This window comes from Hordeum vulgare, chromosome 1H, assembly GCF_904849725.1.
Source record: "Hordeum vulgare subsp. vulgare chromosome 1H, MorexV3_pseudomolecules_assembly, whole genome shotgun sequence".
Taxonomy (NCBI): domain Eukaryota; kingdom Viridiplantae; phylum Streptophyta; class Magnoliopsida; order Poales; family Poaceae; genus Hordeum; species Hordeum vulgare.
Window position 1 is genome coordinate 37,697,212 of NC_058518.1, and position 15,394 is coordinate 37,712,605.

Genomic DNA, 15,394 nt, shown 5'->3' on the forward strand with positions numbered 1-15,394 from the left:
TTGCGACTCCGTATCGCCTAAGTTAAAAACAACTCCGAGTGCGGACACGCTCCACACTCGGGGACTTAGCTGCGACTCCATATCGCCTAAGTTAAAAACCACTCCGAGTGCAGACACGCTCCACACTCGGGGACTTAGCTGCGACTTCGTATCGCCTAAGTTAAAAACTACTCCGATTACGGACACGCTCCACACTCGGGGACTTAGCTGCGACTCCGTATCGTCTAAGATAAAAAAAACTCCGAGTGCGGACATGCTCCACACTTGAGGACTTAGTTGCGACTCCGTATCGCCTAAGTTAAAACTACTCCGAGTACAGACACGCTCCACACTCGGGGGCTTAGCTGCGGCTGCATATCGCCTAAAGTTAAAAACTACTCCGAGTACAGACACGCTCCACACTCGGAAACCTAGCTGCGACCCCGTATCGCCTAAGTTAAAAACAACTCTTAGAGACTTGACTTTGATCTAGAAATCATATAATGCAGATACAACAAACATTCAACATGATGAGCATTGGATGACTTAAACCCTCTGCCGGACTCATCTAGTCCGACAAAGGCTCGGGGACTACACCCAGTGGGTGCACTTAGCGTGCCCCCACTAGAAGAGAAAAACAAAAAAGAAACATTCTGCTTGGTCGGGTCCAGCAACAACATCCAAGTTCAACAGATTCAACAGATTCCAACCGACTACGAGCAGTCAGTCAGAGTCTCAAGATCCTGTTGGTCACTCGGATCTACTTCAATTCTTAAGTTCACTCGGACGTACTACTCAGCGGAATTGATCAGGGCGAATGATGAAGACTTCAATCAACGCATAATTTTGCAAGGCCCTGAAGCACGTTCAAGTTCGGTCTGCTGCTACAAGATTTACATCGACACCTTCACCACCCGGACCCTGATCCATTCGGGGGCTAATGACGGGGATATAGCCCTAGGGTAGGGTCATAGGTCTGACCAATACGTCCTACCCAAGGGCACCTCATTATTAGTTTAAGGGTTACAAGGGAAATTCCTACTGGATCGTGACAACATCTAATCCACTCGGTACGGATCCACTCAGACAAGTACATTCCATCCACTCGGATGACAGTCAACCACTCAGCCGTATGACTTACTCGGTCATGCAAATACCAACAGTCGGCAAGACATCTGTAGTTGGCTGACATTATGGCATCAATGCCCCATCTTGTAACATAATAGGTGAGGAGGTGGCGCACTCTATATAAGCCACCCCCCTCCACATAGCTAGTGACATCTTCTTCTTCTCCTCCTTCGGGCTCATTCTTTCCCTCGAGCCCTGGCTCTCTCTCTCTACACCATGTAACTCATGTCCATGACAGATAAAACAAAGCCTCTCCGGAGCACGAGACGTAGGGTTGTTATCTCCACTGTGAGAGGCCTGAACTCGCTAAAACCACCGTGTCACCCATGTGCATCTTGATAGATCATGCTCTGTTATCCTACCCTCTTTCTATTGTCAGAATCGTTACCACGACAATCACTATGGCCGATTGCTGAAAACAACAGCTAGCTCATGTTCACGCTCTTTGAAGGTTATGAGCACCAAATTGTTGATTCCAATAGACGATGCCAGAAGAAAATTACCGGAACCTTCCTTCTTCAACACCATTTTATCACCCAAGCCAATAAAGTAGGAACACGGAATGCTCACGGATATATCATCATCTTCAGAATACAAAGTAATTTCAAGAGTTAAAGAACCAGTCCTAGGAATTGACACAAATTTCTTCAAACTCCTCACAACCATGCTAGGAATAACCTGAAAAAAACATCAAGTTATATGATATTCAGCTTACAAATTTAAAGCAGTATGCTACAACAAAGAACAAACAAATAAAAAGGTACCTGAAACCAAAGCTCGCCATATGTTGAGACATAACATTCGTGGAATCCATCCTATGAACAAAAGGAGTACACAATATGTAGTTGTCATCAAAGAGTTGTCACGACATGACATACATTTGATGATAATCCAGAGTGACACCACGACTATAAAAACAACTGTCAACAAGTTTCCTCTGAGTTTCACTCAGATCCTCAAGAGCTACAAAGAAATGATTTCACAAACTGAGCAGAACAACAAAACGTATAAGCTGAAACAAAACTGAAAATCAGTCCAACAAATAACTCACCAACACAGGGTAAAGGGAACAACATAACACCATTCCGATGAAAATCGACACCAATCATAGTTCCATAGTGCTCAAGCCTAACAGTCATCGTGTCACGATGACGGAGACCATAATCATTCACAAGTTCCTCCCATGAAGAACCATGGAATTTACTGCTCATCCGACCATGTCTAAACAGAACATGGTATAGGTTACCCTCACTGTTGTGAAGAGCAAGATCAATATCTGTGTCACCCCTGCGAATAGCTAAAGCTCTGCACTCCTCAATGTACCGAGCAAAATATGATCTAACACTGCACGGAACATACTACAACAAGAATGGAAGCAAACATCATAATCATATAAACAAAGGCATTCACATACATTCCAACTAAAACAACATCAACCATATGGCACAGTCAGATAAACAAGATATAGAATCTTACAACACGCCTTCAACGTCGACGATCCAGCACAACAGTGAATACAGACGCACCGGAATCAAAGGAAGAACAAGGGCCACCTGGAGCTCGACAAAATGGGCAAGCCATTTACGTGCAAACTAATGGTGACCAATAAGAACTGAATCGACAACCGAGTTGAAAGTTGAGATTTGATTGAGTTGGAAGCAAAAAAAATATCGTAGGCCTTTGGAGAGAGCCCTGATCTATTGTTTACGCGGGTTCGATACGAAAATGGGTGGACGAGCGAAGAGATCGACGCACGGGTGGAAGCACCAGAGAGCAACAGGAGTGGGAGGTGGAGCCGGGGAGCCTGGAGGACGGGGAGGGCGAAAAGAGGGGTCGGAGGAGAAAGGAGGGGGGCACTTATCTTATCCAGGGGCTCTTCGGCCTCCTGGTGGCCGACAGGAGCTCTTCGGCCTCCACCTGGCCGATGGCAGCCTCTTCATCCTCCCGATGGCCGACAGGAGCTCTTCGGCCTCCACCTGGCCGACATGCACCACTTCGGCCTCCACCTGACCGACGGGGTGGTAGCTTTGCTTTTTATTTTTTTCGACGGGTGCTTTTTAAATTTGTTGTAAATTTGGTAGTAGTTTTGAAAAAAAATCAAATGAAAATATATGTATGCAATTCATGGTTTATCAAATGAAAGAAAAAACTACCATACTTCCTCTTCATATCGGTTCATCATACCATGAAAATAGAAACCGGTCTCCTTAATATTTAATTGTGCGCTAAAGGTTCATTCGCATCGTCAGTAGTCACTCACTTGATCTTTGTCTTGTACAATTAAAAATTATCCAGATGACAATCTAAGCGTGCCCCATGAATCAAGTGAGTGCGACGTGCCCTTGTGCATGGCCAATAAGCCATACAAATTCATAGTATATACGTAGTTATTTTACTAAGAAAAAACTTGATATATGATTAGTACTAACAACAAGCATCGAGATGGAGCATAAAGACACCCGACACCATATTATGTCAGTATACGTAGTATTACTATATGCCCGCCTTCCTGCTGATGATTCCTGCTAATTACTCCAGCTCTCAGGAAATGCCAACCCTGCAGCTTGTCTGGAATTCTATTGTTCTGACGCTGGCTGTTGGCTGCTGGCTGCTGGCATGTTTGCATCAGTGCATCACCCATTGGCTGCTTACTCAATACTGGCTGCACAGTCTGCACTCACTCGTCTCGAAATGTTAATTACCTGCCGCCGTTTGACAGGAAGAAAAAAATTACCTGCCGGTGGTAGCTAGCTCGCACGCTCGTGCCAGCGGTGCTCGAGATTTGATCTCGGGAAGATTAACTTAGTCTGCTAGTTGCTGATTGCGCTCTCGTGATCCCGCTCCTCGGAGAAAGCCCAGAATGATAGGCTACTATAGGTAGTTCACTTGGCTACAGCCGATATACAGGTCCTAACCAACCTACCAAGCTACTCCTCCTAGCTGGTTAGACAAGTACGCTTGCTTAAGATCGAAGAGTAATCAAGTACTCCAGCAGTACAATATACAGTATATATCCACACATGGCCTTGTTTAGGCAGTAATCACTCTACTTCTGGCATGTGTGATGCCTGCCTGCCTGCCTTCTGCCCTAGCGGCCTAGCCTTAGCCTGTGCCCTGACCTACGTATCCGTCTCGCCCTAACAGCTGTGTACTCCCCTCCTTCCAAAATTCTTATCTTTGATTTTGAATTGTCTAGATATAAATGTATCTAGTCATGCATTAGTATTTTGATACATCCATTTACAAATAAAATTAAGACAAAAAATTTGAGACGGAGGGAGTACATGGCAGAGAACGTACAAAGCCGGCATATAAGGTAAAGATTAAAGTCGTTGCATGGTATCTTCGCAGAGGTGTCATCCTAGCGAAAGATAATCTTGCCAAGCGCAACTGGCAAGGGAGTATGAAGTGTGTTTTATGTATTCATGATGAGACAATAAAACATATTTTTTCACTTGTAAGGTTACACGTACTATCTGATCAACTATCCAAATGGCTTCAAACTTATATCAACCCACATCCGTTGCTAATATCTTTGGCAATTGGCTTAACGGGATAGATAATAAGCTTAAAACCATTCTTAGGGTAGGAGCGTTCGCCGTAATATGGTCGCTCTGGCTACGTAGAAATGACAAGATTTTTTCTGATAAAAATTTCACATGTTTGCAGGTTCTTTATTGATGCACAGGTATTCTTCGTTCGTGGTCCATCTTACAACGGATGGAATATCGAGGCCTTTTTATGAAGGCGTGTGCACGACTGGAAGCTGTGGCGAGGGATATTTTTAGCCAACATGGGTGACCGCGTGATCTACGCATAGAGCTACCTTGAGTGGCGATAGTTCTTCATTTGTAACTTGTCGCACGCTCTTTTATTCTTCTTTTGATGACTTGCGGTTGTGTGCATCTTAGCTATGCAGAGGCCGAGTGTACTTACTTTCCTTGAGTAATAAAACCCTTTATAAAAAAAAGCCGGCATATAATACTGCACGGATCGATGATGGGTTTGCGCGGAAAGTGTGTCCGTTAGTGGTGTGATGGTAACGTGTGGCCTGGTAATCAGAGCCAAGCCAACCAAAGATAACCAGGGGAGGACAGACATATATATCTTTGCCAATCCAAGGGTGTCTCGTGTACTCTATCTACCGGACTAGATTATCCAGTCACCCGCCGGAGTAGAGTATTGTATGTTATCCCAATGAAGTGATGATTTCAAGTGCAGTTCACGCAAACGTGCGCGCCGTACCCGCGCGCCGCGGATCTCACGTCCCAAACCTCCGCTCTGTATAGGGTTGGACTAATTACTACAGTCGTAGCAATACAGCCCATCAATCCATCCGCCGCATGAACGATCACCTCTCGTCCCAGCTGAGTATGTACTTGGCTGGCACTGTATTTGCCGGGACATCACGGGGACATGGTGGTTATGACTACCCGACCATAGCAGCCCGTACATCTTTTTTGTTTTCCCGGAAAGGAGATTAAACATCTGGTGCCCGCATCCAAAGAGCAAATAAGCAATGCTACTCATTGTACGGGATTAATGTACTCCCTCCGTTTCTTAGTTGCTTAGTTCAGTTTTTTAACTAAAGTAAAGGGTGGAGAGCTTAATAAGAAGGTTTCGTAATGATTAAGCCAATTCACCATTAGTGGTAGCATTTTTGAATAAGGCGTACGCTATCTAAGATCGAGCTCAACATGAACAGTAAAATCTATAAAAAAATCAAAAAAAATCTAAATTTTTCTCCAACAGTCGTTGAGAAATGTTCTGCATGCATGCAAAAATTCGTGATGAAATCGCATTTCTGAAAGTGTGGATTAATGCTTAAAATAGTCTGTGCTTAGAACATCAATTTTTTTCACAGCTCCACAAATGTGATTTCATCATAACTTTTGGTACTTATGCGAAATTTTGCTCAATGTTCGTTGAAAAAGAATCAGATTTTTTTGGGGGAATCTCATTGTTCACCCGAGCTCATTTGAGCTCGGGCTGAGCAGGGCACTTCCACTTTGGATGCACAACTATACAACATTGTTAAAGTTGATACAACATAACGGGTCAAATCATCAACAGAGAACAATGACATTAACATGATAAGATATTCATATGGGCGTGTGTAATTAAAAATGCATTTTCTAATTAATGCTTCCCATTTTATTAAACAAAAAACAATGTTTGTAAGAAGGAAAAGACATTGGTCTAAAACAACAGTTTTCGAGAAGGAAATCGTCCTTACACACTCCGTCATCATCTGCAGCCTAAAATGACAAGAACAAATGTTTTTACAACGAATCAAGGCCAGCCATCGCACAAAGAAAGCACTTTTAACAACTTAATACCATAAGTTTGCCGCTATTGGGTTCGGCCATCAAATGTGAAGTCACGGGATTTTTCTAGTTGTAAAAAATCATGAGGACATAAAATCGGTGTTCTAGTGACCATATTGATTCTTGAGGATGGCTTCCGAAAGTTGCTCCATCATGGTGTCCGCCATAGATAACTGCAAAGAAGGCATCTCCCAAAACTCCTTATGATCATGCCCCAACCCAAACCCAATTCAAGGATCGAGCTCAACCAACGGTCATCCACTTCACATGAGGAGTCTCCACTCATCGATGAAATGAATGGGTGACGCCACGAGTTGCACTAGGATGCAGTGATCAGTATGAAGTTGTTGGAATGTCGATGCCACATTTACACACACACACACACACACACAATATATATATATATATATATATATATATATATATATGAGAGGCCTAAGCCCCGGCACCACATTACCACAATGGCTCCGCAGTGGCGGCGACGTCGGTGAGGTCGGGCAAGGCCGATTTGGTCCCCTAGGGTATGCGGGTGTCATGGGTGGCGGTGGCTACTGCTGGAGAGGGGGCCTCCTCCACTTGGACGGGGGGTGGCGCTGGCATTGCGGTGTGACACCCTTGGCCGCACCGGTCGGGTGATGAGGCTGCGACAAACATGGATCCAATCTGAAGTTGGTGGAATCAATTGCACCATGTTCTCCATAGAGAGTCGAGATGTACGTCGCCCTTTGGCTCTCCTTTTGTGTAGGTTGGAAGGGCGTTGGGTCCAGACTCTTGGTTGGGGGAACCCTTGACCACTGAGGTTGATCACGATGTTGGCAAAACCCGTGGCGTCGTTCTCTCTCCGTGGGCAACATCGAGACTTACACCATGCCCTTCGCCTATTGGTCCCTTGCAAAAGCCTAATATACATGGGTTGGGCGGCGAGGGAGCAGCGAAGTTGTTTACTTCGTGAAGGTGCCGCCTTGGGAGTTCTACGTGGTCAGGGGTTCAGTGCGGTGGTGATCTGTTAGTCTTCAATAGTGTCCCTGCTCGACGGGTTTGGTGGGCTTTTGGTTCTTGGCCAGAGAGAGTGGTGATTGATATGACTCCAATGTACCTATAATTTATAAAGTATTCATGCCATATTTACCTAAGTTCCACATGATTTTGGTGCACCTTTACATGATTTTTATGGACTAACCTATTGACCTAGTGCACAGTGCCAATATTTGTCTGTTTTTTGGCTATTTTTTGTTTTCTAAAAAATCCATACCAAACACAGTCTAAATGCCATGAAAATTTATGGTGGTTTTTCTAACATAAGAGCCCTCAGAAGCTTCAAGGAAGGATGAGAAGACCCACGAGGGAGTCACGAGCTCACCCCACACGAACTAGGTGGGTAGGGAGTGTCCTTTGAGCTCATGGGTCCTATGTAACTCCGATTAGCGTGAAACCAACGCTGATTTTTTTTTATAAATCGGGAAACCCTTAGAAAGAAACCTAGAACTTCCGCTCCGCCGGCGCAAGCCTCTGTTCTGAAACAATCTCTTCCGGAGCCCTTTTCCGGTGCCCCGTCAGACAGGAAAATCATCATCGGAGGCCATCTTCATCACTCCAACGGTCTCCACGATGAGTAGGGAGTAGTTCAGCCCGAGGGGTGAGTGTATGTACCAGTAACTATGTGTTTGATATCTCTCTCTATAGCGCGTGCGCGTGATCTTGATGTACCATTGTTAATATAGTTCGTATGGTGTTCTTGTGTTTGTTGTGATGAACTAAGTTTATCCCTGTGTAGTTTCACTACTATTAGATAGAATATATGATGATTTGAGATCATTCAATATATGTCTTGCATGTGAATACCCGTGGTGACAATGGAGTATTCTACTAATTCACTTGATCTATGTTTTGGTAATCCTACTTTCTCCGATAGAAACTTTTGGGGAACTCTTTCAAGTTCTTTGTGTTGGATTGAATATTATGAATCTGAAATTGTTTGATGCTTATCGAATAATTAACTCACAAATATTTGTTGTGGTATTGGAGTATCTAGGTGACATTAGAGTTGATTGATGCGCGTCATATGATGTTATGGTACTATGATCTCTACGACTGTTTTTGACACTCTTATAGGAATGGCTCAATAAATTGAACGGAAAAAATAAATTTGAGGTAGTTTTCTACCTACAACAATTTCATCTTGTGTTCTCCGTTATTGATAAGAACTTTGGAGTGACTCTTTGTCACCTATTAAGTGATTGACACATGATTTAATAATGTTAGCATTGTTGAGAGATTGCAATAGTGAAAGTATGAACCTTAGACCTTGTTTCTAAGCATTGCAATACCATTTGTGCTCACTTTTACTACTTGTTACCTTGCTATTTTTAATTATCAAATTATACCAACTTATTTCCACCATCTGTATTACACTTGTATCTAGTGGTGAATCTTGGAAGAAAATAAAGGGGAGGCTTTAATATTATGAAAATTTCTAGAATATTTTCCTCGCTGTTTAGCAAAGGAGCCAAATCTCATAATCATGTAGTCGAAATGAGCTCATAAAGAATAATACTGCACATATGTAGTACTTGCTGTAATATTTGGGGATTTTTTTGAAAAATGTCAAATATTTGACATTTATAACAAAATAGCTTTCAATATGTACTACAGAAGTATTACACAAGCAACAACAAAATAACACGCACTACAAGAAATATGTCAACTAGTGACCTTCTCTCAGTGACCCGAGCTGAATAGGTCGTAAACCCACGACCATTTCACTACGAAGGGCTCAAACCCTGAAATTGCCTCGCACCAGATGGTCATAAAGCAGACAAGAGTGGTTAACGACCTTATTTCTACCAGATTACGACCAATATAAATAGTCATGAGGTTGTGAACTTAGATGCATTGATACTCAAGGCCACCTCCTTTTTAAATGTATTGTGAAGAAAGTAACATTTTTACTTATCCAAATGTTATGATTTTTTTACAGTGCCTTCATATGCCCAAATTATCATGCTTCTCCAAATTTGAGCTCAATCCAATAATCTATGTGAGCCCAACATCAATTTCTATTTTTTGTCCAGATTAACACATTGCAATGCAAGTGCTATCTAGACCCCTCCTATTTCCCCAGACGTTTCGGAATCTCTTACATATTAAAACCATTTCTACATGCCAATATTCAGCTCCATTTGCCTAGTAAAGCTTCGTCACCAAATTTCTAAAGTTTCTGTCCAAAAAGAAGCTTTGTGAAGGAAGTACTGGCTAGGTTTATCCAAATGATATGATATTTTTCCAAATGTTTCATATGCTCAAATAGTCACTCTCTGCAAAATTTTAGCTTTATCCAGCAATCCATGTAACCTCATCATCCAAACTTTTATTCTGGTCATATTTTTAGTTTACGAAGCAACTATATTTTATATTTCTTAATTATTTATGAAAATTTACTAGGGAATGTTGATACCTAGATAACTTATCTCCACCAAATTTTAGCTTATTTCATTTAGCCAATTTCTCTAAATAATTTTCCCAAGTTTTTGTCCACAGAAGATCATTGTGAAGGAAGTACCACTTTGGCACGTCCAAATGGTATAAAATTTGTACAGTACGTACCTACGCCCAAATTATCATCCTCCGCCAAATTTCAGCTCAATCCATTCATTCATTTGAGCCCAGCTTCAACATTCATATTTTTGTCCAGTGTGGTACTTTGAAAGGAAGTGCCACCTAGGCTCCTCCGTTTGAGCTGAAAATTTGACAAGAGAGTCTCCTTAGTTGATGATCATCCTTAGCTGAAAACCACTTGTCATTTCCTTCTGCTCCTTGTTGGGTTCGACACTCTTACTTATCGAAAGGACTACGATAGATCCCCTACACCTGTGGGTCATCAAGACTCTTTTCTGGCGCCGTTTCCGGGGAGTGAAGCGCCTTTGGTGAGTGGAATTTGGTAAGGAAACATTTATATAGTGTGCTGAAATTTATTGTCACTTGTCACTATGGAAACTAATCCTTTGAGGAGCTTGTTCGGGGTATCTTCACCTTGACCGGAAGCACTAAGAGATGATCCTCAACCTACTGCACCTACTGAAAATATTTATTATGAAATTCCTTCGGGTATGCTGGAGAAACTGTTGGCTAATCCTTTTACAGGAGATGGAACATCACATCCCGACTTACATCTAATCTATGTAGATGAAGTTTGTGGTTTACTTAAGCTTGCAGGTTTGCCCAAGGATGAGGTCAAGAAGAAGGTCTTTCCCTTATCTTTGAGGGATAAAGCATTGACATGGTATAGGCTATGTGATGATACTGGATCATGGAACTACAACCGATTGAAATTGGAATTTCAGCAAAAGTTTTATCCTATGCATTTGATACATCGTGATCGGAATTATATCTATAATTTTTGGCCTCGTGATAGAGAAAGTATCGCTAAAGCTTGGGGAAGGCTTAAGTCAATGTTATATTCATGCCCCAACCATGAGCTCTTGAGAGAAATTATTATTCAGAACTTCTATGCTCGGCTTTCTAATGATAATCGCACCATGCTTGACACTTCTTGTACCGGTTCTTTTATGAAGAGAGATATTGACTTCAAATGGGATTTATTGGAAATAATTAAATGCAACTCTCAAGATTGGGAGTTTGATGAAGGTAAGGAGTCAGGTATGAATCTTAAGTTTGATTGCGTTAAATTCTTCGCTGAAACAAATACTTTTCGTGATTTTAGCGCTAAACATGGACTTGACTCTGAGATAGTAGCTTCATTATGTGAATCATTTGCTGCTCACATTAATCTCCCTAGGGAGAAGTGGTTTAAATATCATCCTCCCATAGAAGTCAATGTAGTAAAACCCAATCCAGTTGAAGAGAAAGTCATTGCTTATAATGATTCTATTGTTCCTAGTGCTTACATTGAGAAACGACCTTTCCCTGTTAGAATAAAGGATCATGTTAAAGCATCAACTGTGATACGTAAGGGCTATATTAGAACACCTACACCCCCTGAGCAAATTAAAGTTGAACCTAGCATTGCTATTATTAAAGATCTCTTGGCCGATAATGTTGATGGGCATGTTATTCAATTCTGTGAAGATGCTGCTAGAATTGCTAAACCTCATGCTAGAGACCAACATAAACCTGTTGTTGGCATGCCTGTTGTTTCTGTTAAGATATGAGATCATTGTTATCATGGTTTATGTGACATGGGTGCTAGTGTTAGTGCAATACCTCGATCTTTATATGATGAAATTAAAGATGAGATTGCACCTGTCGAGATGGAATTTATTGATGTTACTATTCAACTTGCTAATAGAGATACTATCTGCCCTGTGGGAGTTGTTAGAGATGTTGAAGTCTTGTGTGGCAAAACTAAGTATCCTGCTGATTTTATCGTTCTTGCTACCACACAAGATAGCTTTTGTCCCATCATATTTGGTAGACCTTTTCTCAATACTGTTAATGCTCAGATTAATTGTGAGAAACAAACTGTTACTTTTGGCTTTGAAGGTGTGTCACATGAATTTATTTTTTCTAAGTTTGGTAGACAACCGCATGAAAAAGAATTGTCTAGTAAGGTTGAAATTATTGCTCTTGCTTCTGTTGATGTGCCTCCTACTGATCCTTTAGAGCAATACTTGCTTGAATATGAAAATGATATGCATATGGATGAAAGGAATGAGATAGATAGAGTTATGGAAAAGAAAGATGCTAAACCTAGACTTATTAGATGGGTTCTCTTGCTACAAGAATTTGATTTGCATGTTGTTGATAGGAAGGGTGCTGAGAACCCCGTAGAAGATAACTTGTCTAGGTTAGAGAATGTTCTTGATGACCCACAACATATTGATGATAGCTTTCCTGATGAACAATTGAATGTCATCAATGCTTCACGTAGTACACCTTGGTATGTTGATTATGCTAATTATATGCTTGCTAAATATATACCACCTAGTTTCACATACCAACAAAAGAAAAAATTCTTCTTTGATTTGAGACATTACTTTTGGGATGATCCTCACCTTTATAAAGAAGGAGTAGATGGTGTTATTAGACGTTGTGTACCTGAGCATGAACAGGGACAGATCCTACAGAAGTGCCACTCCGAGGCTTACGGAGGACACCATGCGGGAGATAGAACTGCACACAAGGTATTGCAATCCGGTTTTTATTGGCCTACTCTCTTCAGGGATGCTCGTAAGTTTGTCTTGTCTTGTGATGAATGTCAAAGAATAGGTAATATCAGTAAACGTCAGGAAATGCCTATGAATTATTCACTTGTTATTGAACCACTTGATGTTTGGGGTTTTGATTATATGGGACCTTTTCCAAAGTCTAACGGGTATACTCATATTCTAGTTGCTGTTGATTACGTTACTAAGTGGGTAGAAGCTATCCCAACTAGCAGTGCTGATCATAACACCTTTATTAAGATGCTTAAAGAAGTTATTTTCCCTAGATTTGGAGTCCCTAGATATTTATTGACTGATGGTGGTTCACATTTTATTCATGGTGCTTTCCGTAAAACGCTTGCTAAGTATGATGTCAACCATAGAATTGCATCTCCTTATCATCCTCAGTCTAGTGGTCAAGTAGAGTTAAGTAATAGAGAAATTAAACTAATTCTGCAAAAGACTGTCAATAGGTCTAGAAAGAATTGGTCTAAGAAACTTGATGATGCACTGTGGGCTTATAGAAGTGCTTATAAGAATCCCATGGGCATGTCTCCGTACAAAATGGTTTACGGTAAAGCATGTGATTTACCTCTTGAGCTAGAGCATACGGCTTATTGGGCAATCAAAGAGCTCAACTTTGATTTTAAACTTGCCGGTGAGAAGAGGTTATTTGATATTAGCTCACTTCATGAATGAAGAACTCAGGCATATGAAAATGCCAAGTTGTTTAAAGAAAAAGGTTAAGAGGTGGCATGATAAAAGGATACAAAAACGTGAGTTCAATGTAGGTGATTATGTCTTGCTATACAATTCTCGTTTAAGATTTTTTGCACGCAAGCTTCTCTCTAAATGGGAAGGTCCTTACATTGTCGAGGAAGTGTATCGTTCCAGTGCCATCAAAATCAACAACGCGGAAGGTAATTTTCCGAGAGTTGTAAATGGGCAAAGAATCAAGCATTATATCTGAGGTACTCCCATAAATGTTGAAAGCGATATTATTAATACCTTAACTCTGGAGGAATACATAAGGGATATTTACGAGCTTGTTTCCAACTCCAAAAATGAAGAGGTATGTGATTCGGTAAGTAAACCGACTCCAAAACTTTTCCAATAGCAATTTTTCTCCATTTTTGAATTTTTAGAAAAATAGAAAAATTTAAAGTAGTCGGGAAAGCGCACGAGGAGGCGACAAGCCTGCCAGGCGTGCCCCACCCCCCTGGGCGCGCCTGGGGGGCTGGTGAGCACCTCATGTGCCTCCCGGACTTTGTTTTCTTGTGGAATACTCCTTTTGGTCGGTAAAAATTCATTATGTAATCTCCCGAAAGGTCTGACCCTCGTTGTTGGAATTATGCCCTAGAGGCAATAATAAATATAGTTATTATTATAATTCCAGTATCAAGATAATCGTTTATTATCCATGCTATAATTGTATTGAATGAAGACTCATTTACATGTGTGGATACATAGACAAAACACTGTCCCTAGCAAGCCTCTAGTTGGCTCGCTAGTTGATCAAAGATAGTCAGTGTCTTCTGATTATGAACAAGGTGTTGTTGCTTGATAACTGGATCACGTCATTAGGAGAATCACGTGATGGACTAGACCCAAACTAATAGACGTAGCATGTTGATCGTGTCATTTTGTTGCTACTGTTTTTCTGCGTGTCAAGTATTTGTTCCTATGACCATGAGATCATATAACTCACTAACACCGGAGGAATACTTCGTGTGTATCAAACGTCACAACGTAACTGGGTGACTATATAGATGCTCTACAGGTATCTCCGAAGGTGCTCGTTGAGTTAGTATGGATCAAGACTGGGATTTGTCACTCCGCGTGACGGAGAGGTATCTTGGGGCCCACTCGGTAATACAACATCACACACAAGCCTTGCAAGCAATGTGACTTAGTGTAAGTTGCGGGATCTTGTATTACGGAACGAGTAAAGAGACTTGCCGGTAAACGAGATTGAAATAGGTATGCGGATACTGACGAACGAATCTCGGGCAAGTAACATACCGAAGGACAAAGGGAATGACATACGGGATTATATGAATCCTTGGCACTGAGGTTCAAACGATAAGATCTTCGTAGAATATGTAGGATCCAATATGGGCATCCAGGTCCCGCTATTGGATATTGACCAAGGAGTCTCTCGGGTCATGTCTACATAGTTCTCGAACCAGCAGGATCTGCACACTTAAGGTTCGACATTGTTTTATGCGTATTTGAGTTATATGGTTGGTTACCGAATGTTGTTCGGAGTCCCGGATGAGATCACGGACGTCACGAGGGTTTCCGGAATGGTCCGGAAACGAAGACTGATATATAGGATGACCTCATTTGATTACCGGAAGGTTTTCACAGTTACCGGGAATGTACCGGGAATGACGAATGGGTTCCGGGAGTTCACCGGGGGGGGGGGGGGCAACCCACCCCGGGGAAGCCCATAGGCCTTGGGGGTGGCACACCAGCCCTTAGTGGGCTGGTGGGACAGCCCAAAAGAGCCCTATGCGCCATAGGAAGAAAATCAAAGGGAAAAGAAAAAAAGAGGAGGTGGGAAAGGGAAGAAGGACTCTACCTTCCAAACCAAGTTGGATTCGGTTTGGAACGGGAGACCTTCCCCCCTTGGCTCGGCCGAGACCCCAAGGCAAGGCTCCCCCTCTTCCCCCTATATATACGGAGGTTTTAGGGCTGATTTGAGACGACTTTTCCACGGCAGCCCGACCACATACCTCCATGGTTTTTCCTCTAGACCGCGTTTCTGCGGAGCTCGGGCGGAGCCCTGCTGAGACA